The sequence below is a fragment of the Schistocerca serialis genome, unplaced genomic scaffold, assembly GCF_023864345.2.
Source record: "Schistocerca serialis cubense isolate TAMUIC-IGC-003099 unplaced genomic scaffold, iqSchSeri2.2 HiC_scaffold_752, whole genome shotgun sequence".
In the NCBI taxonomy this organism is placed as follows: Eukaryota; Metazoa; Arthropoda; class Insecta; order Orthoptera; family Acrididae; genus Schistocerca; species Schistocerca serialis.
Window position 1 is genome coordinate 1 of NW_026048356.1, and position 24304 is coordinate 24304.

Genomic DNA, 24304 nt, shown 5'->3' on the forward strand with positions numbered 1-24304 from the left:
GTTGCTCTCTTATTGCACCGGTATTTGGTAACTGAGAACGCCCCTAGCTCCATTATGGGCTGGCAAAATTTATAATCCGGTTCTTCAGGGCTACTTCAAGTGCGCTTGCTACTGGCTTTCCTGAGCTCACCCTACTCGCCTTGTCACAGCTCTGTCAAAGTGTGATGCTAACTAATAATGAAAAACTCTTAGCCACGCTCAATCTTACATGCCACCCCTTGGTTGTTGCCGTCGCTAGTAAGATGAGGGTAGACTGTCGCACAATTAAGCTGAATCTCCACTCACGGTGCACATATCCCGCAAAGACAACCTTGTTTTCCGTTGCATGCAAAATTACCGTCTGCCTTTCTACCGAATTCCACCTACGTACTTTACTGGTGCCGCATTCTTGTTATATCCACGTGCTATAACAGGCGTCTACTCTTCATTGAGGAGCTGCAACCGGGGCTGAGTTCCACCTACGCTTCAGCACGGTCAAAATGGCAGGGCTCGTCCGGGATTTGAACCCGGGACCTCCTGCACCCAAAGGCAGGAATCATACCCCTAGACCAACGAGCCACCTGCCTGGAGCAGTCAAGTTAATCCCAAGTAGTGGGCCTCACAGGGAACACAAACTTTCACGCGAATTCGCAAGATAAACGCTTTCTGCAGGCAGCACTCACCACTGTTGAGAAGAATATTAAAGGCAACGAATAAAAAGCGAAATAACTTCATCGAGCACTGCTTATGAACAGCCGGCAGTGCCTCAGTTTCGGTATGTGGTTTCTCAGGGTTAAGAGGAGGCGAATGCACTAAACAAAAGAACATCGGGAAACCAAGCACCAACTCATAACGAAAGATTGCAAAATATACTGCAAGCAAAATTTCCAGAAGACGGATACTGAAGACGCCGCAGACAAAAGAATTATTCTATGCAGTAACGATTATCTAGGAAGCGTGAATTGCATGTGCTGCTCCACCACACAACTTCTTTTGATACTGTTTTACTTATTCTAAATTTTCATTACCTGATCGTCTCTAAAATACTGTGCGGTTATCACCTGGTTTCCAACAGCGATAGTAGTAAGTAAATCGACTACAAAGTCTTTCAAAGTAGGTCAGACACAAAAAAAAAAAAAAATCGGAGCTGCGTGTAGCTCATGTCATTCTGCTTTCAATCGTGAATCTCCGGCTGGGAGTAGTGGCGTACTTCTGTAATCCAAGCTTCTGGGAGGCCGTTGTGTGGGAGAGATCTGGAAACAACTACAGATTCGACCGTTCCACGAGCTCAGGAACGGCCGCGATGCCTTCATCGAGCTCTGCAGATCGACAGATGATAGTGTGGAAATTTCGGCAAGCGGTGGCTAAGGGTTAAGAGAAGCCAAACACACTAAACACAAGAAAGTCGGGAAACCGAAGCACACAACTCATAACGAAAAGATTGCGGAATGCAGTGCGAAAGCAAAACTTCGAGAAGACCAACTCTGAAGCCATCGGCGAGCTAGGAATTATTCCGCACAAGAAGCGATCATGTAGGAAGAGCGAGCCGAGGCTGTCGCTCGACCACACAATAAATTTTTGCTTAATCCCAATTTGCAGTACCGGTTCGACACTAGAATACTGCGCCTTGGTTCTTCCAAAAGCGATAGTAATAAGCACGTCGACTGCAGTGTCATTTGGGGTAGTGAGTCAGACATGGAGAGGATATGGGGCGGGTGGAATATGCAACGACAGGGGCATTGCAGGGCGGCCGCCGGCTCCTTGCGCTGTGGCGCACCGGTGCCGGCGGGCGGCCTGGCTGGGCTGCTGGTGCCTCCATGTAGAGCTGCCGCCGAGCCCAGGCAAAGTGCCGCTAACGAAGCGATTGCCTTTGGTGACATCTTTTGCAATAACGACTGCGCGAATCGACGGTATCTCGTAAGGAAGGAAAGAGCAGCAGCAGCTGCCGCCGAGCCCAGGCGCCGTGCCTAACACGCAGAAGGTCCCCGGCTCGATTGCGGGCGGAAACCCGTTTTCGTCCCACTCAGCAAGACACTTGCTACGATCTCTACTGTGACCATTAAATCAACTTCAAACGTTCCATCAGCAGGGTGCACATGGCTCAAATGAAACATGAAACGGTTTCAGAACTGGTTGTCGGATTTTAGCGCTGACTTGGAGGCCTGGAAATGCGCGAAACAGGCCGCCCGCCATGCGATTTGTTACCACACCGTTGTACAAAACGCAAGGGCTCGTCCGGGATTTGAACCCGGGACCTCCTGCACCCGAAGCAGGAATCATACCCCCTAGACCAACGAGCCTATTCGTTCCGAAAACGCACTGCATGTGAATGACGCCACCTTTGATGGTCTCACCATGTAGGGCTGCAGCTCAGCCAGCGTTCTCCCTGTCTGTCGCGGTTGGATTGTTTCCATCGACGTCTTTTACTACAGGAACTTCACGAATCGGAGGGAGCTCGTAGCCGATGCCCTTGCTAACACAGAAGACAAACTGTTGCTATTACGAGTCTCCGGGTGGTACATCAAAAGAACCGTCGTTTCCGTGGTGTAGCGGTTATCACGTCTGCTTTACACGCAGAAGGTCCCCGGTTCGATCCCGGGCGGGAACACAACAATTTTAATCTATATTTCGGATTTCATTTCCGAGATGACCTCACGTCCGCGAATGCAGAGACAAGCAATGTCGTATGCTAGACGGATAGGGCGTCATTTTACTGTCAAATACTGTTGCTCTCTTATTGCACCGGTATTTGGTAACTGAGAACGCCCCTAGCTCCATTATGGCTGGCAAAATTTATAATCCGGTTCTTCAGGGCTACTTCAAGTGCGCTTGCTACTGGCTTTCCTGAGCTCACCCTACTCGCCTTGTCACAGCTCTGTCAAAGTGTGATGCTAACTAATAATGAAAAACTCTTAGCCACGCTCAATCTTACATGCCACCCCTTGGTTGTTGCCGTCGCTAGTAAGATGAGGGTAGACTGTCGCACAATTAAGCTGAATCTCCACTCACGGTGCACATATCCCGCAAAGACAACCTTGTTTTCCGTTGCATGCAAAATTACCGTCTGCCTTTCTACCGAATTCCACCTACGTACTTTACTGTGCCGCATTCTTGTTATATCCACGTGCTATAACAGGCGTCTACTCTTCATTGAGGAGCTGCAACCGGGGCTGAGTTCCACCTACGCTTCAGCACGGTCAAAATGGCAGGCTCGTCCGGGATTTGAACCCGGGACCTCCTGCACCCAAAGCAGGAATCATACCCCTAGACCAACGAGCCACCTGCCTGGAGCAGTCAAGTTAATCCCAAGTAGTGGGCCTCACAGGGAACACAAACTTTCACGCGAATTCGCAAGATAAACGCTTTCTGCAGGCAGCACTCACCACTGTTGAGAAGAATATTAAAGGCAACGAATAAAAAGCGAAATAACTTCATCGAGCACTGCTTATGAACAGCCGGCAGTGCCTCAGTTTCGGTATGTGGTTTCTCAGGGTTAAGAGGAGGCGAATGCACTAAACAAAAGAACATCGGGAAACCAAGCACCAACTCATAACGAAAAGATTGCAAAATATACTGCAAGCAAAATTTCCAGAAGACGGATACTGAAGACGCCGCAGACAAAAGAATTATTCTATGCAGTAACGATTATCTAGGAAGCGTGAATTGCATGTGCTGCTCCACCACACAACTTCTTTTGATACTGTTTTACTTATTCTAAATTTTCATTACCTGATCGTCTCTAAAATACTGTGCGGTTATCACCTGGTTTCCAACAGCGATAGTAGTAAGTAAATCGACTACAAAGTCTTTCAAAGTAGGTCAGACACAAAAAAAAAAAAAAATCGGAGCTGCGTGTAGCTCATGTCATTCTGCTTTCAATCGTGAATCTCCGGCCGGGAGTAGTGGCGTACTTCTGTAATCCAAGCTTCTGGGAGCCGTTGTGTGGGAGAGATCTGGAAACAACTACAGATTCGACCGTTCCACGAGCTCAGGAACGGCCGCGATGCCTTCATCGAGCTCTGCAGATCGACAGATGATAGTGTGGAAATTTCGGCAAGCGGTGGCTAAGGGTTAAGAGAAGCCAAACACACTAAACACAAGAAAGTCGGAAACCGAAGCACACAACAACTCATAACGAAAAGATTGCGGAATGCAGTGCGAAAGCAAAACTTCGAGAAGACCAACTCTGAAGCCATCGGCGAGCTAGGAATTATTCCGCACAAGAAGCGATCATGTAGGAAGAGCGAGCCGAGGCTGTCGCTCGACCACACAATAAATTTTTGCTTAATCCCAATTTGCAGTACCGGTTCGACACTAGAATACTGCGCCTTGGTTCTTCCAAAAGCGATAGTAATAAGCACGTCGACTGCAGTGTCATTTGGGGTAGTGAGTCAGACATGGAGAGGATATGGGGCGGGTGGAATATGCAACGACAGGGGCATTGCAGGGCGGCCGCCGGCTCCTTGCGCTGTGGCGCACCGGTGCCGGCGGCGCCTGGCTGGGCTGCTGGTGCCTCCATGTAGAGCTGCCGCCGAGCCCAGGCAAAGTGCCGCTAACGAAGCGATTGCCTTTGGTGACATCTTTTGCAATAACGACTGCGCGAATCGACGGTATCTCGTAAGGAAGGAAAGAGCAGCAGCAGCTGCCGCCGAGCCCAGGCGCCGTGCCTAACACGCAGAAGGTCCCCGGCTCGATTGCGGGCGGAAACCCGTTTTCGTCCCACTCAGCAAGACACTTGCTACGATCTCTACTGTGACCATTTAAATCAACTTCAAACGTTCCATCAGCAGGGTGCACATGGCTCAAATGAAACATGAAACGGTTTCAGAACTGGTTGTCGGATTTTAGCGCTGACTTGGAGGCCTGGAAATGCGCGAAACAGCCGCCGCCATGCGATTTGTTACCACACCGTTGTACAAAACGCAAGGGCTCGTCCGGGATTTGAACCCGGGACCTCCTGCACCCGAAGCAGGAATCATACCCCTAGACCAACGAGCCTATTCGTTCCGAAAACGCACTGCATGTGAATGACGCCACCTTTGATGGTCTCACCATGTAGGGCTGCAGCTCAGCCAGCGTTCTCCCTGTCTGTCGCGGTTGGATTGTTTCCATCGACGTCTTTTACTACAGGAACTTCACGAATCGGAGGGAGCTCGTAGCCGATGCCCTTGCTAACACAGAAGACAAACTGTTGCTATTACGAGTCTCCGGGTGGTACATCAAAAGAACCGTCGTTTCCGTGGTGTAGCGGTTATCACGTCTGCTTTACACGCAGAAGGTCCCCGGTTCGATCCCGGGCGGGAACACAACAATTTTAATCTATATTTCGGATTTCATTTCCGAGATGACCTCACGTCCGCGAATGCAGAGACAAGCAATGTCGTATGCTAGACGGATAGGGCGTCATTTTACTGTCAAATACTGTTGCTCTCTTATTGCACCGGTATTTGGTAACTGAGAACGCCCCTAGCTCCATTATGGCTGGCAAAATTTATAATCCGGTTCTTCAGGGCTACTTCAAGTGCGCTTGCTACTGGCTTTCCTGAGCTCACCCTACTCGCCTTGTCACAGCTCTGTCAAAGTGTGATGCTAACTAATAATGAAAAACTCTTAGCCACGCTCAATCTTACATGCCACCCCTTGGTTGTTGCCGTCGCTAGTAAGATGAGGGTAGACTGTCGCACAATTAAGCTGAATCTCCACTCACGGTGCACATATCCCGCAAAGACAACCTTGTTTTCCGTTGCATGCAAAATTACCGTCTGCCTTTCTACCGAATTCCACCTACGTACTTTACTGGTGCCGCATTCTTGTTATATCCACGTGCTATAACAGGCGTCTACTCTTCATTGAGGAGCTGCAACCGGGGCTGAGTTCCACCTACGCTTCAGCACGGTCAAAATGGCAGGGCTCGTCCGGGATTTGAACCCGGGACCTCCTGCACCCAAAGCAGGAATCATACCCCTAGACCAACGAGCCACCTGCCTGGAGCAGTCAAGTTAATCCCAAGTAGTGGGCCTCACAGGGAACACAAACTTTCACGCGAATTCGCAAGATAAACGCTTTCTGCAGGCAGCACTCACCACTGTTGAGAAGAATATTAAAGGCAACGAATAAAAAGCGAAATAACTTCATCGAGCACTGCTTATGAACAGCCGGCAGTGCCTCAGTTTCGGTATGTGGTTTCTCAGGGTTAAGAGGAGGCGAATGCACTAAACAAAAGAACATCGGGAAACCAAGCACCAACTCATAACGAAAAGATTGCAAAATATACTGCAAGCAAAATTTCCAGAAGACGGATACTGAAGACGCCGCAGACAAAAGAATTATTCTATGCAGTAACGATTATCTAGGAAGCGTGAATTGCATGTGCTGCTCCACCACACAACTTCTTTTGATACTGTTTTACTTATTCTAAATTTTCATTACCTGATCGTCTCTAAAATACTGTGCGGTTATCACCTGGTTTCCAACAGCGATAGTAGTAAGTAAATCGACTACAAAGTCTTTCAAAGTAGGTCAGACACAAAAAAAAAAAAAAATCGGAGCTGCGTGTAGCTCATGTCATTCTGCTTTCAATCGTGAATCTCCGGCCGGGAGTAGTGGCGTACTTCTGTAATCCAAGCTTCTGGGAGGCCGTTGTGTGGGAGAGATCTGGAAACAACTACAGATTCGACCGTTCCACGAGCTCAGGAACGGCCGCGATGCCTTCATCGAGCTCTGCAGATCGACAGATGATAGTGTGGAAATTTCGGCAAGCGGTGGCTAAGGGTTAAGAGAAGCCAAACACACTAAACACAAGAAAGTCGGGAAACCGAAGCACACAACTCATAACGAAAAGATTGCGGAATGCAGTGCGAAAGCAAAACTTCGAGAAGACCAACTCTGAAGCCATCGGCGAGCTAGGAATTATTCCGCACAAGAAGCGATCATGTAGGAAGAGCGAGCCGAGGCTGTCGCTCGACCACACAATAAATTTTTGCTTAATCCCAATTTGCAGTACCGGTTCGACACTAGAATACTGCGCCTTGGTTCTTCCAAAAGCGATAGTAATAAGCACGTCGACTGCAGTGTCATTTGGGGTAGTGAGTCAGACATGGAGAGGATATGGGGCGGGTGGAATATGCAACGACAGGGGCATTGCAGGGCGGCCGCCGGCTCCTTGCGCTGTGGCGCACCGGTGCCGGCGGCGGCCTGGCTGGGCTGCTGGTGCCTCCATGTAGAGCTGCCGCCGAGCCCAGGCAAAGTGCCGCTAACGAAGCGATTGCCTTTGGTGACATCTTTTGCAATAACGACTGCGCGAATCGACGGTATCTCGTAAGGAAGGAAAGAGCAGCAGCAGCTGCCGCCGAGCCCAGGCGCCGTGCCTAACACGCAGAAGGTCCCCGGCTCGATTGCGGGCGGAAACCCGTTTTCGTCCCACTCAGCAAGACACTTGCTACGATCTCTACTGTGACCATTTAAATCAACTTCAAACGTTCCATCAGCAGGGTGCACATGGCTCAAATGAAACATGAAACGGTTTCAGAACTGGTTGTCGGATTTTAGCGCTGACTTGGAGGCCTGGAAATGCGCGAAACAGCCGCCGCCATGCGATTTGTTACCACACCGTTGTACAAAACGCAAGGGCTCGTCCGGGATTTGAACCCGGGACCTCCTGCACCCGAAGCAGGAATCATACCCCTAGACCAACGAGCCTATTCGTTCCGAAAACGCACTGCATGTGAATGACGCCACCTTTGATGGTCTCACCATGTAGGGCTGCAGCTCAGCCAGCGTTCTCCCTGTCTGTCGCGGTTGGATTGTTTCCATCGACGTCTTTTACTACAGGAACTTCACGAATCGGAGGGAGCTCGTAGCCGATGCCCTTGCTAACACAGAAGACAAACTGTTGCTATTACGAGTCTCCGGGTGGTACATCAAAAGAACCGTCGTTTCCGTGGTGTAGCGGTTATCACGTCTGCTTTACACGCAGAAGGTCCCCGGTTCGATCCCGGGCGGGAACACAACAATTTTAATCTATATTTCGGATTTCATTTCCGAGATGACCTCACGTCCGCGAATGCAGAGACAAGCAATGTCGTATGCTAGACGGATAGGGCGTCATTTTACTGTCAAATACTGTTGCTCTCTTATTGCACCGGTATTTGGTAACTGAGAACGCCCCTAGCTCCATTATGGCTGGCAAAATTTATAATCCGGTTCTTCAGGGCTACTTCAAGTGCGCTTGCTACTGGCTTTCCTGAGCTCACCCTACTCGCCTTGTCACAGCTCTGTCAAAGTGTGATGCTAACTAATAATGAAAAACTCTTAGCCACGCTCAATCTTACATGCCACCCCTTGGTTGTTGCCGTCGCTAGTAAGATGAGGGTAGACTGTCGCACAATTAAGCTGAATCTCCACTCACGGTGCACATATCCCGCAAAGACAACCTTGTTTTCCGTTGCATGCAAAATTACCGTCTGCCTTTCTACCGAATTCCACCTACGTACTTTACTGGTGCCGCATTCTTGTTATATCCACGTGCTATAACAGGCGTCTACTCTTCATTGAGGAGCTGCAACCGGGGCTGAGTTCCACCTACGCTTCAGCACGGTCAAAATGGCAGGGCTCGTCCGGGATTTGAACCCGGGACCTCCTGCACCCAAAGCAGGAATCATACCCCTAGACCAACGAGCCACCTGCCTGGAGCAGTCAAGTTAATCCCAAGTAGTGGGCCTCACAGGGAACACAAACTTTCACGCGAATTCGCAAGATAAACGCTTTCTGCAGGCAGCACTCACCACTGTTGAGAAGAATATTAAAGGCAACGAATAAAAAGCGAAATAACTTCATCGAGCACTGCTTATGAACAGCCGGCAGTGCCTCAGTTTCGGTATGTGGTTTCTCAGGGTTAAGAGGAGGCGAATGCACTAAACAAAAGAACATCGGGAAACCAAGCACCAACTCATAACGAAAAGATTGCAAAATATACTGCAAGCAAAATTTCCAGAAGACGGATACTGAAGACGCCGCAGACAAAAGAATTATTCTATGCAGTAACGATTATCTAGGAAGCGTGAATTGCATGTGCTGCTCCACCACACAACTTCTTTTGATACTGTTTTACTTATTCTAAATTTTCATTACCTGATCGTCTCTAAAATACTGTGCGGTTATCACCTGGTTTCCAACAGCGATAGTAGTAAGTAAATCGACTACAAAGTCTTTCAAAGTAGGTCAGACACCAAAAAAAAAAATCGGAGCTGCGTGTAGCTCATGTCATTCTGCTTTCAATCGTGAATCTCCGGCTGGGAGTAGTGGCGTACTTCTGTAATCCAAGCTTCTGGGAGGCCGTTGTGTGGGAGAGATCTGGAAACAACTACAGATTCGACCGTTCCACGAGCTCAGGAACGGCCGCGATGCCTTCATCGAGCTCTGCAGATCGACAGATGATAGTGTGGAAATTTCGGCAAGCGGTGGCTAAGGGTTAAGAGAAGCCAAACACACTAAACACAAGAAAGTCGGGAAACCGAAGCACACAACTCATAACGAAAAGATTGCGGAATGCAGTGCGAAAGCAAAACTTCGAGAAGACCAACTCTGAAGCCATCGGCGAGCTAGGAATTATTCCGCACAAGAAGCGATCATGTAGGAAGAGCGAGCCGAGGCTGTCGCTCGACCACACAATAAATTTTTGCTTAATCCCAATTTGCAGTACCGGTTCGACACTAGAATACTGCGCCTTGGTTCTTCCAAAAGCGATAGTAATAAGCACGTCGACTGCAGTGTCATTTGGGGTAGTGAGTCAGACATGGAGAGGATATGGGGCGGGTGGAATATGCAACGACAGGGGCATTGCAGGGCGGCCGCCGGCTCCTTGCGCTGTGGCGCACCGGTGCCGGCGGCGGCCTGGCTGGGCTGCTGGTGCCTCCATGTAGAGCTGCCGCCGAGCCCAGGCAAAGTGCCGCTAACGAAGCGATTGCCTTTGGTGACATCTTTTGCAATAACGACTGCGCGAATCGACGGTATCTCGTAAGGAAGGAAAGAGCAGCAGCAGCTGCCGCCGAGCCCAGGCGCCGTGCCTAACACGCAGAAGGTCCCCGGCTCGATTGCGGGCGGAAACCCGTTTTCGTCCCACTCAGCAAGACACTTGCTACGATCTCTACTGTGACCATTTAAATCAACTTCAAACGTTCCATCAGCAGGGTGCACATGGCTCAAATGAAACATGAAACGGTTTCAGAACTGGTTGTCGGATTTTAGCGCTGACTTGGAGGCCTGGAAATGCGCGAAACAGCCGCCGCCATGCGATTTGTTACCACACCGTTGTACAAAACGCAAGGGCTCGTCCGGGATTTGAACCCGGGACCTCCTGCACCCGAAGCAGGAATCATACCCCTAGACCAACGAGCCTATTCGTTCCGAAAACGCACTGCATGTGAATGACGCCACCTTTGATGGTCTCACCATGTAGGGCTGCAGCTCAGCCAGCGTTCTCCCTGTCTGTCGCGGTTGGATTGTTTCCATCGACGTCTTTTACTACAGGAACTTCACGAATCGGAGGGAGCTCGTAGCCGATGCCCTTGCTAACACAGAAGACAAACTGTTGCTATTACGAGTCTCCGGGTGGTACATCAAAAGAACCGTCGTTTCCGTGGTGTAGCGGTTATCACGTCTGCTTTACACGCAGAAGGTCCCCGGTTCGATCCCGGGCGGGAACACAACAATTTTAATCTATATTTCGGATTTCATTTCCGAGATGACCTCACGTCCGCGAATGCAGAGACAAGCAATGTCGTATGCTAGACGGATAGGGCGTCATTTTACTGTCAAATACTGTTGCTCTCTTATTGCACCGGTATTTGGTAACTGAGAACGCCCCTAGCTCCATTATGGCTGGCAAAATTTATAATCCGGTTCTTCAGGGCTACTTCAAGTGCGCTTGCTACTGGCTTTCCTGAGCTCACCCTACTCGCCTTGTCACAGCTCTGTCAAAGTGTGATGCTAACTAATAATGAAAAACTCTTAGCCACGCTCAATCTTACATGCCACCCCTTGGTTGTTGCCGTCGCTAGTAAGATGAGGGTAGACTGTCGCACAATTAAGCTGAATCTCCACTCACGGTGCACATATCCCGCAAAGACAACCTTGTTTTCCGTTGCATGCAAAATTACCGTCTGCCTTTCTACCGAATTCCACCTACGTACTTTACTGGTGCCGCATTCTTGTTATATCCACGTGCTATAACAGGCGTCTACTCTTCATTGAGGAGCTGCAACCGGGGCTGAGTTCCACCTACGCTTCAGCACGGTCAAAATGGCAGGGCTCGTCCGGGATTTGAACCCGGGACCTCCTGCACCCAAAGCAGGAATCATACCCCTAGACCAACGAGCCACCTGTCTGGAGCAGTCAAGTTAATCCCAAGTAGTGGGCCTCACAGGGAACACAAACTTTCACGCGAATTCGCAAGATAAACGCTTTCTGCAGGCAGCACTCACCACTGTTGAGAAGAATATTAAAGGCAACGAATAAAAAGCGAAATAACTTCATCGAGCACTGCTTATGAACAGCCGGCAGTGCCTCAGTTTCGGTATGTGGTTTCTCAGGGTTAAGAGGAGGCGAATGCACTAAACAAAAGAACATCGGGAAACCAAGCACCAACTCATAACGAAAAGATTGCAAAATATACTGCAAGCAAAATTTCCAGAAGACGGATACTGAAGACGCCGCAGACAAAAGAATTATTCTATGCAGTAACGATTATCTAGGAAGCGTGAATTGCATGTGCTGCTCCACCACACAACTTCTTTTGATACTGTTTTACTTATTCTAAATTTTCATTACCTGATCGTCTCTAAAATACTGTGCGGTTATCACCTGGTTTCCAACAGCGATAGTAGTAAGTAAATCGACTACAAAGTCTTTCAAAGTAGGTCAGACACAAAAAAAAAAAAAAATCGGAGCTGCGTGTAGCTCATGTCATTCTGCTTTCAATCGTGAATCTCCGGCCGGGAGTAGTGGCGTACTTCTGTAATCCAAGCTTCTGGGAGGCCGTTGTGTGGGAGAGATCTGGAAACAACTACAGATTCGACCGTTCCACGAGCTCAGGAACGGCCGCGATGCCTTCATCGAGCTCTGCAGATCGACAGATGATAGTGTGGAAATTTCGGCAAGCGGTGGCTAAGGGTTAAGAGAAGCCAAACACACTAAACACAAGAAAGTCGGGAAACCGAAGCACACAACTCATAACGAAAAGATTGCGGAATGCAGTGCGAAAGCAAAACTTCGAGAAGACCAACTCTGAAGCCATCGGCGAGCTAGGAATTATTCCGCACAAGAAGCGATCATGTAGGAAGAGCGAGCCGAGGCTGTCGCTCGACCACACAATAAATTTTTGCTTAATCCCAATTTGCAGTACCGGTTCGACACTAGAATACTGCGCCTTGGTTCTTCCAAAAGCGATAGTAATAAGCACGTCGACTGCAGTGTCATTTGGGGTAGTGAGTCAGACATGGAGAGGATATGGGGCGGGTGGAATATGCAACGACAGGGGCATTGCAGGGCGGCCGCCGGCTCCTTGCGCTGTGGCGCACCGGTGCCGGCGGCGGCCTGGCTGGGCTGCTGGTGCCTCCATGTAGAGCTGCCGCCGAGCCCAGGCAAAGTGCCGCTAACGAAGCGATTGCCTTTGGTGACATCTTTTGCAATAACGACTGCGCGAATCGACGGTATCTCGTAAGGAAGGAAAGAGCAGCAGCAGCTGCCGCCGAGCCCAGGCGCCGTGCCTAACACGCAGAAGGTCCCCGGCTCGATTGCGGGCGGAAACCCGTTTTCGTCCCACTCAGCAAGACACTTGCTACGATCTCTACTGTGACCATTTAAATCAACTTCAAACGTTCCATCAGCAGGGTGCACATGGCTCAAATGAAACATGAAACGGTTTCAGAACTGGTTGTCGGATTTTAGCGCTGACTTGGAGGCCTGGAAATGCGCGAAACAGCCGCCGCCATGCGATTTGTTACCACACCGTTGTACAAAACGCAAGGGCTCGTCCGGGATTTGAACCCGGGACCTCCTGCACCCGAAGCAGGAATCATACCCCTAGACCAACGAGCCTATTCGTTCCGAAAACGCACTGCATGTGAATGACGCCACCTTTGATGGTCTCACCATCTAGGGCTGCAGCTCAGCCAGCGTTCTCCCTGTCTGTCGCGGTTGGATTGTTTCCATCGACGTCTTTTACTACAGGAACTTCACGAATCGGAGGGAGCTCGTAGCCGATGCCCTTGCTAACACAGAAGACAAACTGTTGCTATTACGAGTCTCCGGGTGGTACATCAAAAGAACCGTCGTTTCCGTGGTGTAGCGGTTATCACGTCTGCTTTACACGCAGAAGGTCCCCGGTTCGATCCCGGGCGGGAACACAACAATTTTAATCTATATTTCGGATTTCATTTCCGAGATGACCTCACGTCCGCGAATGCAGAGACAAGCAATGTCGTATGCTAGACGGATAGGGCGTCATTTTACTGTCAAATACTGTTGCTCTCTTATTGCACCGGTATTTGGTAACTGAGAACGCCCCTAGCTCCATTATGGCTGGCAAAATTTATAATCCGGTTCTTCAGGGCTACTTCAAGTGCGCTTGCTACTGGCTTTCCTGAGCTCACCCTACTCGCCTTGTCACAGCTCTGTCAAAGTGTGATGCTAACTAATAATGAAAAACTCTTAGCCACGCTCAATCTTACATGCCACCCCTTGGTTGTTGCCGTCGCTAGTAAGATGAGGGTAGACTGTCGCACAATTAAGCTGAATCTCCACTCACGGTGCACATATCCCGCAAAGACAACCTTGTTTTCCGTTGCATGCAAAATTACCGTCTGCCTTTCTACCGAATTCCACCTACGTACTTTACTGGTGCCGCATTCTTGTTATATCCACGTGCTATAACAGGCGTCTACTCTTCATTGAGGAGCTGCAACCGGGGCTGAGTTCCACCTACGCTTCAGCACGGTCAAAATGGCAGGGCTCGTCCGGGATTTGAACCCGGGACCTCCTGCACCCAAAGCAGGAATCATACCCCTAGACCAACGAGCCACCTGCCTGGAGCAGTCAAGTTAATCCCAAGTAGTGGGCCTCACAGGGAACACAAACTTTCACGCGAATTCGCAAGATAAACGCTTTCTGCAGGCAGCACTCACCACTGTTGAGAAGAATATTAAAGGCAACGAATAAAAAGCGAAATAACTTCATCGAGCACTGCTTATGAACAGCCGGCAGTGCCTCAGTTTCGGTATGTGGTTTCTCAGGGTTAAGAGGAGGCGAATGCACTAAACAAAAGAACATCGGGAAACCAAGCACCAACTCATAACGAAAAGATTGCAAAATATACTGCAAGCAAAATTTCCAGAAGACGGATACTGAAGACGCCGCAGACAAAAGAATTATTCTATGCAGTAACGATTATCTAGGAAGCGTGAATTGCATGTGCTGCTCCACCACACAACTTCTTTTGATACTGTTTTACTTATTCTAAATTTTCATTACCTGATCGTCTCTAAAATACTGTGCGGTTATCACCTGGTTTCCAACAGCGATAGTAGTAAGTAAATCGACTACAAAGTCTTTCAAAGTAGGTCAGACACAAAAAAAAAAAAAAAAATCGGAGCTGCGTGTAGCTCATGTCATTCTGCTTTCAATCGTGAATCTCCGGCCGGGAGTAGTGGCGTACTTCTGTAATCCAAGCTTCTGGGAGGCCGTTGTGTGGGAGAGATCTGGAAACAACTACAGATTCGACCGTTCCACGAGCTCAGGAACGGCCGCGATGCCTTCATCGAGCTCTGCAGATCGACAGATGATAGTGTGGAAATTTCGGCAAGCGGTGGCTAAGGGTTAAGAGAAGCCAAACACACTAAACACAAGAAAGTCGGGAAACCGAAGCACACAACTCATAACGAAAAGATTGCGGAATGCAGTGCGAAAGCAAAACTTCGAGAAGACCAACTCTGAAGCCATCGGCGAGCTAGGAATTATTCCGCACAAGAAGCGATCATGTAGGAAGAGCGAGCCGAGGCTGTCGCTCGACCACACAATAAATTTTTGCTTAATCCCAATTTGCAGTACCGGTTCGACACTAGAATACTGCGCCTTGGTTCTTCCAAAAGCGATAGTAATAAGCACGTCGACTGCAGTGTCATTTGGGGTAGTGAGTCAGACATGGAGAGGATATGGGGCGGGTGGAATATGCAACGACAGGGGCATTGCAGGGCGGCCGCCGGCTCCTTGCGCTGTGGCGCACCGGTGCCGGCGGCGGCCTGGCTGGGCTGCTGGTGCCTCCATGTAGAGCTGCCGCCGAGCCCAGGCAAAGTGCCGCTAACGAAGCGATTGCCTTTGGTGACATCTTTTGCAATAACGACTGCGCGAATCGACGGTATCTCGTAAGGAAGGAAAGAGCAGCAGCAGCTGCCGCCGAGCCCAGGCGCCGTGCCTAACACGCAGAAGGTCCCCGGCTCGATTGCGGGCGGAAACCCGTTTTCGTCCCACTCAGCAAGACACTTGCTACGATCTCTACTGTGACCATTTAAATCAACTTCAAACGTTCCATCAGCAGGGTGCACATGGCTCAAATGAAACATGAAACGGTTTCAGAACTGGTTGTCGGATTTTAGCGCTGACTTGGAGGCCTGGAAATGCGCGAAACAGCCGCCGCCATGCGATTTGTTACCACACCGTTGTACAAAACGCAAGGGCTCGTCCGGGATTTGAACCCGGGACCTCCTGCACCCGAAGCAGGAATCATACCCCTAGACCAACGAGCCTATTCGTTCCGAAAACGCACTGCATGTGAATGACGCCACCTTTGATGGTCTCACCATGTAGGGCTGCAGCTCAGCCAGCGTTCTCCCTGTCTGTCGCGGTTGGATTGTTTCCATCGACGTCTTTTACTACAGGAACTTCACGAATCGGAGGGAGCTCGTAGCCGATGCCCTTGCTAACACAGAAGACAAACTGTTGCTATTACGAGTCTCCGGGTGGTACATCAAAAGAACCGTCGTTTCCGTGGTGTAGCGGTTATCACGTCTGCTTTACACGCAGAAGGTCCCCGGTTCGATCCCGGGCGGGAACACAACAATTTTAATCTATATTTCGGATTTCATTTCCGAGATGACCTCACGTCCGCGAATGCAGAGACAAGCAATGTCGTATGCTAGACGGATAGGGCGTCATTTTACTGTCAAATACTGTTGCTCTCTTATTGCACCGGTATTTGGTAACTGAGAACGCCCCTAGCTCCATTATGGCTGGCAAAATTTATAATCCGGTTCTTCAGGGCTACTTCAAGTGCGCTTGCTACTGGCTTTCCTGAGCTCACCCTACTCGCCTTGTCACAGCTCTGTCAAAGTGTGATGCTAACTAATAATGAAAAACTCTTAGCCACGCTCAATCTTACATGCCACCCCTTGGTTGTTGCCGTCGCTAGTAAGATGAGGGTAGACTGTCGCACAATTAAGCTGAATCTCCACTCACGGTGCACATATCCCGCAAAGACAACCTTGTTTTCCGTTGCATGCAAAATTACCGTCTGCCTTTCTACCGAATTCCACCTACGTACTTTACTGGTGCCGCATTCTTGTTATATCCACGTGCTATAACAGGCGTCTACTCTTCATTGAGGAGCTGCAACCGGGGCTGAGTTCCACCTACGCTTCAGCACGGTCAAAATGGCAGGGCTCGTCCGGGATTTGAACCCGGGACCTCCTGCACCCAAAGCAGGAATCATACCCCTAGACCAACGAGCCACCTGCCTGGAGCAGTCAAGTTAATCCCAAGTAGTGGGCCTCACAGGGAACACAAACTTTCACGCGAATTCGCAAGATAAACGCTTTCTGCAGGCAGCACTCACCACTGTTGAGAAGAATATTAAAGGCAACGAATAAAAAGCGAAATAACGTCATCGAGCACTGCTTATGAACAGCCGGCAGTGCCTCAGTTTCGGTATGTGGTTTCTCAGGGTTAAGAGGAGGCGAATGCACTAAACAAAAGAACATCGGGAAACCAAGCACCAACTCATAACGAAAAGATTGCAAAATATACTGCAAGCAAAATTTCCAGAAGACGGATACTGAAGACGCCGCAGACAAAAGAATTATTCTATGCAGTAACGATTATCTAGGAAGCGTGAATTGCATGTGCTGCTCCACCACACAACTTCTTTTGATACTGTTTTACTTATTCTAAATTTTCATTACCTGATCGTCTCTAAAATACTGTGCGGTTATCACCTGGTTTCCAACAGCGATAGTAGTAAGTAAATCGACTACAAAGTCTTTCAAAGTAGGTCAGACACAAAAAAAAAAAAAATCGGAGCTGCGTGTAGCTCATGTCATTCTGCTTTCAATCGTGAATCTCCGGCCGGGAGTAGTGGCGTACTTCTGTAATCCAAGCTTCTGGGAGGCCGTTGTGTGGGAGAGATCTGGAAACAACTACAGATTCGACCGTTCCACGAGCTCAGGAACGGCCGCGATGCCTTCATCGAGCTCTGCGGATCGACAGATGATAGTGTGGAAATTTCGGCAAGCGGTGGCTAAGGGTTAAGAGAAGCCAAACACACTAAACACAAGAAAGTCGGGAAACCGAAGCACACAACTCATAACGAAAAGATTGCGGAATGCAGTGCGAAAGCAAAACTTCGAGAAGACCAACTCTGAAGCCATCGGCGAGCTAGGAATTATTCCGCACAAGAAGCGATCATGTAGGAAGAGCGAGCCGAGGCTGTCGCTCGACCACACAATAAATTTTTGCTTAATCCCAATTTGCAGTACCGGTTCGACACTAGAATACTGCGCCTTGGTTCTTCCAAAAGCGATAGTAATAAGCACGTCGACTGCAGTGTCATTTGGGGTAGTGAGTCAGACATGGAGAGGATATGGGGCGGGTGGAATATGCAACGACAGGGGCATTGCAGGGCGGCCGCCGGCTCCTTGCGCTGTGGCGCACCGGTGCCGGCGGCGGCCTGGCTGGGCTGCTGGTGCCTCCATGTAGAGCTGCCGCCGAGCCCAGGCAAAGTGCCGCTAACGAAGCGATTGCCTTTGGTGACATCTTTTGCAATAACGACTGCGCGAATCGACGGTATCTCGTAAGGAAGGAAAGAGCAGCAGCAGCTGCCGCCGAGCCCAGGCGCCGTGCCTAACACGCAGAAGGTCCCCGGCTCGATTGCGGGCGGAAACCCGTTTTCGTCCCACTCAGCAAGACACTTGCTACGATCTCTACTGTGACCATTTAAATCAACTTCAAACGTTCCATCAGCAGGGTGCACATGGCTCAAATGAAACATGAAACGGTTTCAGAACTGGTTGTCGGATTTTAGCGCTGACTTGGAGGCCTGGAAATGCGCGAAACAGCCGCCGCCATGCGATTTGTTACCACACCGTTGTACAAAACGCAAGGGCTCGTCCGGGATTTGAACCCGGGACCTCCTGCACCCGAAGCAGGAATCATACCCCTAGACCAACGAGCCTATTCGTTCCGAAAACGCACTGCATGTGAATGACGCCACCTTTGATGGTCTCACCATGTAGGGCTGCAGCTCAGCCAGCGTTCTCCCTGTCTGTCGCGGTTGGATTGTTTCCATCGACGTCTTTTACTACAGGAACTTCACGAATCGGAGGGAGCTCGTAGCCGATGCCCTTGCTAACACAGAAGACAAACTGTTGCTATTACGAGTCTCCGGGTGGTACATCAAAAGAACCGTCGTTTCCGTGGTGTAGCGGTTATCACGTCTGCTTTACACGCAGAAGGTCCCCGGTTCGATCCCGGGCGGGAACACAACAATTTTAATCTATATTTCGGATTTCATTTCCGAGATGACCTCACGTCCGCGAATGCAGAGACAAGCAATGTCGTATGCTAGACGGATAGGGCGTCATTTTACTGTCAAATACTGTTGCTCTCTTATTGCACCGGTATTTGGTAACTGAGAACGCCCCTAGCTCCATTATGGCTGGCAAAATTTATAATCCGGTTCTTCAGGGCTACTTCAAGTGCGCTTGCTACTGGCTTTCCTGAGCTCACCCTACTCGCCTTGTCACAGCTCTGTCAAAGTGTGATGCTAACTAATAATGAAAAACTCTTAGCCACGCTCAATCTTACATGCCACCCCTTGGTTGTTGCCGTCGCTAGTAAGATGAGGGTAGACTGTCGCACAATTAAGCTGAATCTCCACTCACGGTGCACATATCCCGCAAAGACAACCTTGTTTTCCGTTGCATGCAAAATTACCGTCTGCCTTTCTACCGAATTCCACCTACGTACTTTACTGGTGCCGCATTCTTGTTATATCCACGTGCTATAACAGGCGTCTACTCTTCATTGAGGAGCTGCAACCGGGGCTGAGTTCCACCTACGCTTCAGCACGGTCAAAATGGCAGGGCTCGTCCGGGATTTGAACCCGGGACCTCCTGCACCCAAAGCAGGAATCATACCCCTAGACCAACGAGCCACCTGCCTGGAGCAGTCAAGTTAATCCCAAGTAGTGGGCCTCACAGGGAACACAAACTTTCACGCGAATTCGCAAGATAAACGCTTTCTGCAGGCAGCACTCACCACTGTTGAGAAGAATATTAAAGGCAACGAATAAAAAGCGAAATAACTTCATCGAGCACTGCTTATGAACAGCCGGCAGTGCCCCAGTTTCGGTATGTGGTTTCTCAGGGTTAAGAGGAGGCGAATGCACTAAACAAAAGAACATCGGGAAACCAAGCACCAACTCATAACGAAAAGATTGCAAAATATACTGCAAGCAAAATTTCCAGAAGACGGATACTGAAGACGCCGCAGACAAAAGAATTATTCTATGCAGTAACGATTATCTAGGAAGCGTGAATTGCATGTGCTGCTCCACCACACAACTTCTTTTGATACTGTTTTACTTATTCTAAATTTTCATTACCTGATCGTCTCTAAAATACTGTGCGGTTATCACCTGGTTTCCAACAGCGATAGTAGTAAGTAAATCGACTACAAAGTCTTTCAAAGTAGGTCAGACACAAAAAAAAAAAAAATCGGAGCTGCGTGTAGCTCATGTCATTCTGCTTTCAATCGTGAATCTCCGGCTGGGAGTAGTGGCGTACTTCTGTAATCCAAGCTTCTGGGAGGCCGTTGTGTGGGAGAGATCTGGAAACAACTACAGATTCGACCGTTCCACGAGCTCAGGAACGGCCGCGATGCCTTCATCGAGCTCTGCAGATCGACAGATGATAGTGTGGAAATTTCGGCAAGCGGTGGCTAAGGGTTAAGAGAAGCCAAACACACTAAACACAAGAAAGTCGGGAAACCGAAGCACACAACTCATAACGAAAAGATTGCGGAATGCAGTGCGAAAGCAAAACTTCGAGAAGACCAACTCTGAAGCCATCGGCGAGCTAGGAATTATTCCGCACAAGAAGCGATCATGTAGGAAGAGCGAGCCGAGGCTGTCGCTCGACCACACAATAAATTTTTGCTTAATCCCAATTTGCAGTACCGGTTCGACACTAGAATACTGCGCCTTGGTTCTTCCAAAAGCGATAGTAATAAGCACGTCGACTGCGGTGTCATTTGGGGTAGTGAGTCAGACATGGAGAGGATATGGGGCGGGTGGAATATGCAACGACAGGGGCATTGCAGGGCGGCCGCCGGCTCCTTGCGCTGTGGCGCACCGGTGCCGGCGGCGGCCTGGCTGGGCTGCTGGTGCCTCCATGTAGAGCTGCCGCCGAGCCCAGGCAAAGTGCCGCTAACGAAGCGATTGCCTTTGGTGACATCTTTTGCAATAACGACTGCGCGAATCGACGGTATCTCGTAAGGAAGGAAAGAGCAGCAGCAGCTGCCGCCGAGCCCAGGCGCCGTGCCTAACACGCAGAAGGTCCCCGGCTCGATTGCGGGCGGAAACCCGTTTTCGTCCCACTCAGCAAGACACTTGCTACGATCTCTACTGTGACCATTTAAATCAACTTCAAACGTTCCATCAGCAGGGTGCACATGGCTCAAATGAAACATGAAACGGTTTCAGAACTGGTTGTCGGATTTTAGCGCTGACTTGGAGGCCTGGAAATGCGCGAAACAGCCGCCGCCATGCGATTTGTTACCACACCGTTGTACAAAACGCAAAGGCTCGTCCGGGATTTGAACCCGGGACCTCCTGCACCCGAAGCAGGAATCATACCCCTAGACCAACGAGCCTATTCGTTCCGAAAACGCACTGCATGTGAATGACGCCACCTTTGATGGTCTCACCATGTAGGGCTGCAGCTCAGCCAGCGTTCTCCCTGTCTGTCGCGGTTGGATTGTTTCCATCGACGTCTTTTACTACAGGAACTTCACGAATCGGAGGGAGCTCGTAGCCGATGCCCTTGCTAACACAGAAGACAAACTGTTGCTATTACGAGTCTCCGGGTGGTACATCAAAAGAACCGTCGTTTCCGTGGTGTAGCGGTTATCACGTCTGCTTTACACGCAGAAGGTCCCCGGTTCGATCCCGGGCGGGAACACAACAATTTTAATCTATATTTCGGATTTCATTTCCGAGATGACCTCACGTCCGCGAATGCAGAGACAAGCAATGTCGTATGCTAGACGGATAGGGCGTCATTTTACTGTCAAATACTGTTGCTCTCTTATTGCACCGGTATTTGGTAACTGAGAACGCCCCTAGCTCCATTATGGCTGGCAAAATTTATAATCCGGTTCTTCAGGGCTACTTCAAGTGCGCTTGCTACTGGCTTTCCTGAGCTCACCCTACTCGCCTTGTCACAGCTCTGTCAAAGTGTGATGCTAACTAATAATGAAAAACTCTTAGCCACGCTCAATCTTACATGCCACCCCTTGGTTGTTGCCGTCGCTAGTAAGATGAGGGTAGACTGTCGCACAATTAAGCTGAATCTCCACTCACGGTGCACATATCCCGCAAAGACAACCTTGTTTTCCGTTGCATGCAAAATTACCGTCTGCCTTTCTACCGAATTCCACCTACGTACTTTACTGGTGCCGCATTCTTGTTATATCCACGTGCTATAACAGGCGTCTACTCTTCATTGAGGAGCTGCAACCGGGGCTGAGTTCCACCTACGCTTCAGCACGGTCAAAATGGCAGGGCTCGTCCGGGATTTGAACCCGGGACCTCCTGCACCCAAAGCAGGAATCATACCCCTAGACCAACGAGCCACCTGCCTGGAGCAGTCAAGTTAATCCCAAGTAGTGGGCCTCACAGGGAACACAAACTTTCACGCGAATTCGCAAGATAAACGCTTTCTGCAGGCAGCACTCACCACTGTTGAGAAGAATATTAAAGGCAACGAATAAAAAGCGAAATAACTTCATCGAGCACTGCTTATGAACAGCCGGCAGTGCCTCAGTTTCGGTATGTGGTTTCTCAGGGTTAAGAGGAGGCGAATGCACTAAACAAAAGAACATCGGGAAACCAAGCACCAACTCATAACGAAAAGATTGCAAAATATACTGCAAGCAAAATTTCCAGAAGACGGATACTGAAGACGCCGCAGACAAAAGAATTATTCTATGCAGTAACGATTATCTAGGAAGCGTGAATTGCATGTGCTGCTCCACCACACAACTTCTTTTGATACTGTTTTACTTATTCTAAATTTTCATTACCTGATCGTCTCTAAAATACTGTGCGGTTATCACCTGGTTTCCAACAGCGATAGTAGTAAGTAAATCGACTACAAAGTCTTTCAAAGTAGGTCAGACACAAAAAAAAAAAAAAATCGGAGCTGCGTGTAGCTCATGTCATTCTGCTTTCAATCGTGAATCTCCGGCTGGGAGTAGTGGCGTACTTCTGTAATCCAAGCTTCTGGGAGGCCGTTGTGTGGGAGAGATCTGGAAACAACTACAGATTCGACCGTTCCACGAGCTCAGGAACGGCCGCGATGCCTTCATCGAGCTCTGCAGATCGACAGATGATAGTGTGGAAATTTCGGCAAGCGGTGGCTAAGGGTTAAGAGAAGCCAAACACACTAAACACAAGAAAGTCGGGAAACCGAAGCACACAACTCATAACGAAAAGATTGCGGAATGCAGTGCGAAAGCAAAACTTCGAGAAGACCAACTCTGAAGCCATCGGCGAGCTAGGAATTATTCCGCACAAGAAGCGATCATGTAGGAAGAGCGAGCCGAGGCTGTCGCTCGACCACACAATAAATTTTTGCTTAATCCCAATTTGCAGTACCGGTTCGACACTAGAATACTGCGCCTTGGTTCTTCCAAAAGCGATAGTAATAAGCACGTCGACTGCAGTGTCATTTGGGGTAGTGAGTCAGACATGGAGAGGATATGGGGCGGGTGGAATATGCAACGACAGGGGCATTGCAGGGCGGCCGCCGGCTCCTTGCGCTGTGGCGCACCGGTGCCGGCGGCGGCCTGGCTGGGCTGCTGGTGCCTCCATGTAGAGCTGCCGCCGAGCCCAGGCAAAGTGCCGCTAACGAAGCGATTGCCTTTGGTGACATCTTTTGCAATAACGACTGCGCGAATCGACGGTATCTCGTAAGGAAGGAAAGAGCAGCAGCAGCTGCCGCCGAGCCCAGGCGCCGTGCCTAACACGCAGAAGGTCCCCGGCTCGATTGCGGGCGGAAACCCGTTTTCGTCCCACTCAGCAAGACACTTGCTACGATCTCTACTGTGACCATTTAAATCAACTTCAAACGTTCCATCAGCAGGGTGCACATGGCTCAAATGAAACATGAAACGGTTTCAGAACTGGTTGTCGGATTTTAGCGCTGACTTGGAGGCCTGGAAATGCGCGAAACAGCCGCCGCCATGCGATTTGTTACCACACCGTTGTACAAAACGCAAGGGCTCGTCCGGGATTTGAACCCGGGACCTCCTGCACCCGAAGCAGGAATCATACCCCTAGACCAACGAGCCTATTCGTTCCGAAAACGCACTGCATGTGAATGACGCCACCTTTGATGGTCTCACCATGTAGGGCTGCAGCTCAGCCAGCGTTCTCCCTGTCTGTCGCGGTTGGATTGTTTCCATCGACGTCTTTTACTACAGGAACTTCACGAATCGGAGGGAGCTCGTAGCCGATGCCCTTGCTAACACAGAAGACAAACTGTTGCTATTACGAGTCTCCGGGTGGTACATCAAAAGAACCGTCGTTTCCGTGGTGTAGCGGTTATCACGTCTGCTTTACACGCAGAAGGTCCCCGGTTCGATCCCGGGCGGGAACACAACAATTTTAATCTATATTTCGGATTTCATTTCCGAGATGACCTCACGTCCGCGAATGCAGAGACAAGCAATGTCGTATGCTAGACGGATAGGGCGTCATTTTACTGTCAAATACTGTTGC

General features: G+C 49.7%; 27 non-coding genes across 27 annotated transcripts; 9 read left to right on the forward strand and 18 right to left on the reverse strand.

Moving 5' to 3' along the window:
* Positions 1-485: 485 nt before the first annotated feature.
* Positions 486-558, reverse strand: Trnaq-uug (transfer RNA glutamine (anticodon UUG)). The gene has a single exon. It is a non-coding gene; the product is annotated as a tRNA-Gln (tRNA).
* A 1648-nt stretch (positions 559-2206) lies between these two features.
* On the reverse strand, positions 2207-2279 carry Trnap-cgg (transfer RNA proline (anticodon CGG)). The gene has a single exon. It is a non-coding gene; the product is annotated as a tRNA-Pro (tRNA).
* A 235-nt stretch (positions 2280-2514) lies between these two features.
* Positions 2515-2587, forward strand: Trnav-uac (transfer RNA valine (anticodon UAC)). Its single transcript has one exon. It is a non-coding gene; the product is annotated as a tRNA-Val (tRNA).
* A 599-nt stretch (positions 2588-3186) lies between these two features.
* Positions 3187-3258, reverse strand: Trnap-ugg (transfer RNA proline (anticodon UGG)). Its single transcript has one exon. It is a non-coding gene; the product is annotated as a tRNA-Pro (tRNA).
* Positions 3259-4905: 1647 nt separating this feature from the next.
* Trnap-cgg (transfer RNA proline (anticodon CGG)) lies at positions 4906-4977 on the reverse strand. The gene has a single exon. It is a non-coding gene; the product is annotated as a tRNA-Pro (tRNA).
* A 235-nt stretch (positions 4978-5212) lies between these two features.
* On the forward strand, positions 5213-5285 carry Trnav-uac (transfer RNA valine (anticodon UAC)). The gene has a single exon. It is a non-coding gene; the product is annotated as a tRNA-Val (tRNA).
* Positions 5286-5886: 601 nt separating this feature from the next.
* Positions 5887-5958, reverse strand: Trnap-ugg (transfer RNA proline (anticodon UGG)). Its single transcript has one exon. It is a non-coding gene; the product is annotated as a tRNA-Pro (tRNA).
* Positions 5959-7605: 1647 nt separating this feature from the next.
* Trnap-cgg (transfer RNA proline (anticodon CGG)) lies at positions 7606-7677 on the reverse strand. The gene has a single exon. It is a non-coding gene; the product is annotated as a tRNA-Pro (tRNA).
* Positions 7678-7912: 235 nt separating this feature from the next.
* Positions 7913-7985, forward strand: Trnav-uac (transfer RNA valine (anticodon UAC)). The gene has a single exon. It is a non-coding gene; the product is annotated as a tRNA-Val (tRNA).
* A 601-nt stretch (positions 7986-8586) lies between these two features.
* Trnap-ugg (transfer RNA proline (anticodon UGG)) lies at positions 8587-8658 on the reverse strand. Its single transcript has one exon. It is a non-coding gene; the product is annotated as a tRNA-Pro (tRNA).
* A 1644-nt stretch (positions 8659-10302) lies between these two features.
* On the reverse strand, positions 10303-10374 carry Trnap-cgg (transfer RNA proline (anticodon CGG)). The gene has a single exon. It is a non-coding gene; the product is annotated as a tRNA-Pro (tRNA).
* A 235-nt stretch (positions 10375-10609) lies between these two features.
* Positions 10610-10682, forward strand: Trnav-uac (transfer RNA valine (anticodon UAC)). Its single transcript has one exon. It is a non-coding gene; the product is annotated as a tRNA-Val (tRNA).
* Positions 10683-11283: 601 nt separating this feature from the next.
* On the reverse strand, positions 11284-11355 carry Trnap-ugg (transfer RNA proline (anticodon UGG)). The gene has a single exon. It is a non-coding gene; the product is annotated as a tRNA-Pro (tRNA).
* A 1647-nt stretch (positions 11356-13002) lies between these two features.
* Trnap-cgg (transfer RNA proline (anticodon CGG)) lies at positions 13003-13074 on the reverse strand. The gene has a single exon. It is a non-coding gene; the product is annotated as a tRNA-Pro (tRNA).
* A 235-nt stretch (positions 13075-13309) lies between these two features.
* On the forward strand, positions 13310-13382 carry Trnav-uac (transfer RNA valine (anticodon UAC)). Its single transcript has one exon. It is a non-coding gene; the product is annotated as a tRNA-Val (tRNA).
* Positions 13383-13983: 601 nt separating this feature from the next.
* Positions 13984-14055, reverse strand: Trnap-ugg (transfer RNA proline (anticodon UGG)). Its single transcript has one exon. It is a non-coding gene; the product is annotated as a tRNA-Pro (tRNA).
* Positions 14056-15704: 1649 nt separating this feature from the next.
* Positions 15705-15776, reverse strand: Trnap-cgg (transfer RNA proline (anticodon CGG)). The gene has a single exon. It is a non-coding gene; the product is annotated as a tRNA-Pro (tRNA).
* A 235-nt stretch (positions 15777-16011) lies between these two features.
* On the forward strand, positions 16012-16084 carry Trnav-uac (transfer RNA valine (anticodon UAC)). Its single transcript has one exon. It is a non-coding gene; the product is annotated as a tRNA-Val (tRNA).
* A 601-nt stretch (positions 16085-16685) lies between these two features.
* Trnap-ugg (transfer RNA proline (anticodon UGG)) lies at positions 16686-16757 on the reverse strand. The gene has a single exon. It is a non-coding gene; the product is annotated as a tRNA-Pro (tRNA).
* Positions 16758-18403: 1646 nt separating this feature from the next.
* On the reverse strand, positions 18404-18475 carry Trnap-cgg (transfer RNA proline (anticodon CGG)). The gene has a single exon. It is a non-coding gene; the product is annotated as a tRNA-Pro (tRNA).
* Positions 18476-18710: 235 nt separating this feature from the next.
* On the forward strand, positions 18711-18783 carry Trnav-uac (transfer RNA valine (anticodon UAC)). The gene has a single exon. It is a non-coding gene; the product is annotated as a tRNA-Val (tRNA).
* A 601-nt stretch (positions 18784-19384) lies between these two features.
* Positions 19385-19456, reverse strand: Trnap-ugg (transfer RNA proline (anticodon UGG)). Its single transcript has one exon. It is a non-coding gene; the product is annotated as a tRNA-Pro (tRNA).
* A 1646-nt stretch (positions 19457-21102) lies between these two features.
* Trnap-cgg (transfer RNA proline (anticodon CGG)) lies at positions 21103-21174 on the reverse strand. The gene has a single exon. It is a non-coding gene; the product is annotated as a tRNA-Pro (tRNA).
* A 235-nt stretch (positions 21175-21409) lies between these two features.
* Trnav-uac (transfer RNA valine (anticodon UAC)) lies at positions 21410-21482 on the forward strand. Its single transcript has one exon. It is a non-coding gene; the product is annotated as a tRNA-Val (tRNA).
* A 601-nt stretch (positions 21483-22083) lies between these two features.
* Trnap-ugg (transfer RNA proline (anticodon UGG)) lies at positions 22084-22155 on the reverse strand. The gene has a single exon. It is a non-coding gene; the product is annotated as a tRNA-Pro (tRNA).
* Positions 22156-23802: 1647 nt separating this feature from the next.
* Positions 23803-23874, reverse strand: Trnap-cgg (transfer RNA proline (anticodon CGG)). Its single transcript has one exon. It is a non-coding gene; the product is annotated as a tRNA-Pro (tRNA).
* A 235-nt stretch (positions 23875-24109) lies between these two features.
* On the forward strand, positions 24110-24182 carry Trnav-uac (transfer RNA valine (anticodon UAC)). The gene has a single exon. It is a non-coding gene; the product is annotated as a tRNA-Val (tRNA).
* Positions 24183-24304: the final 122 nt, after the last annotated feature.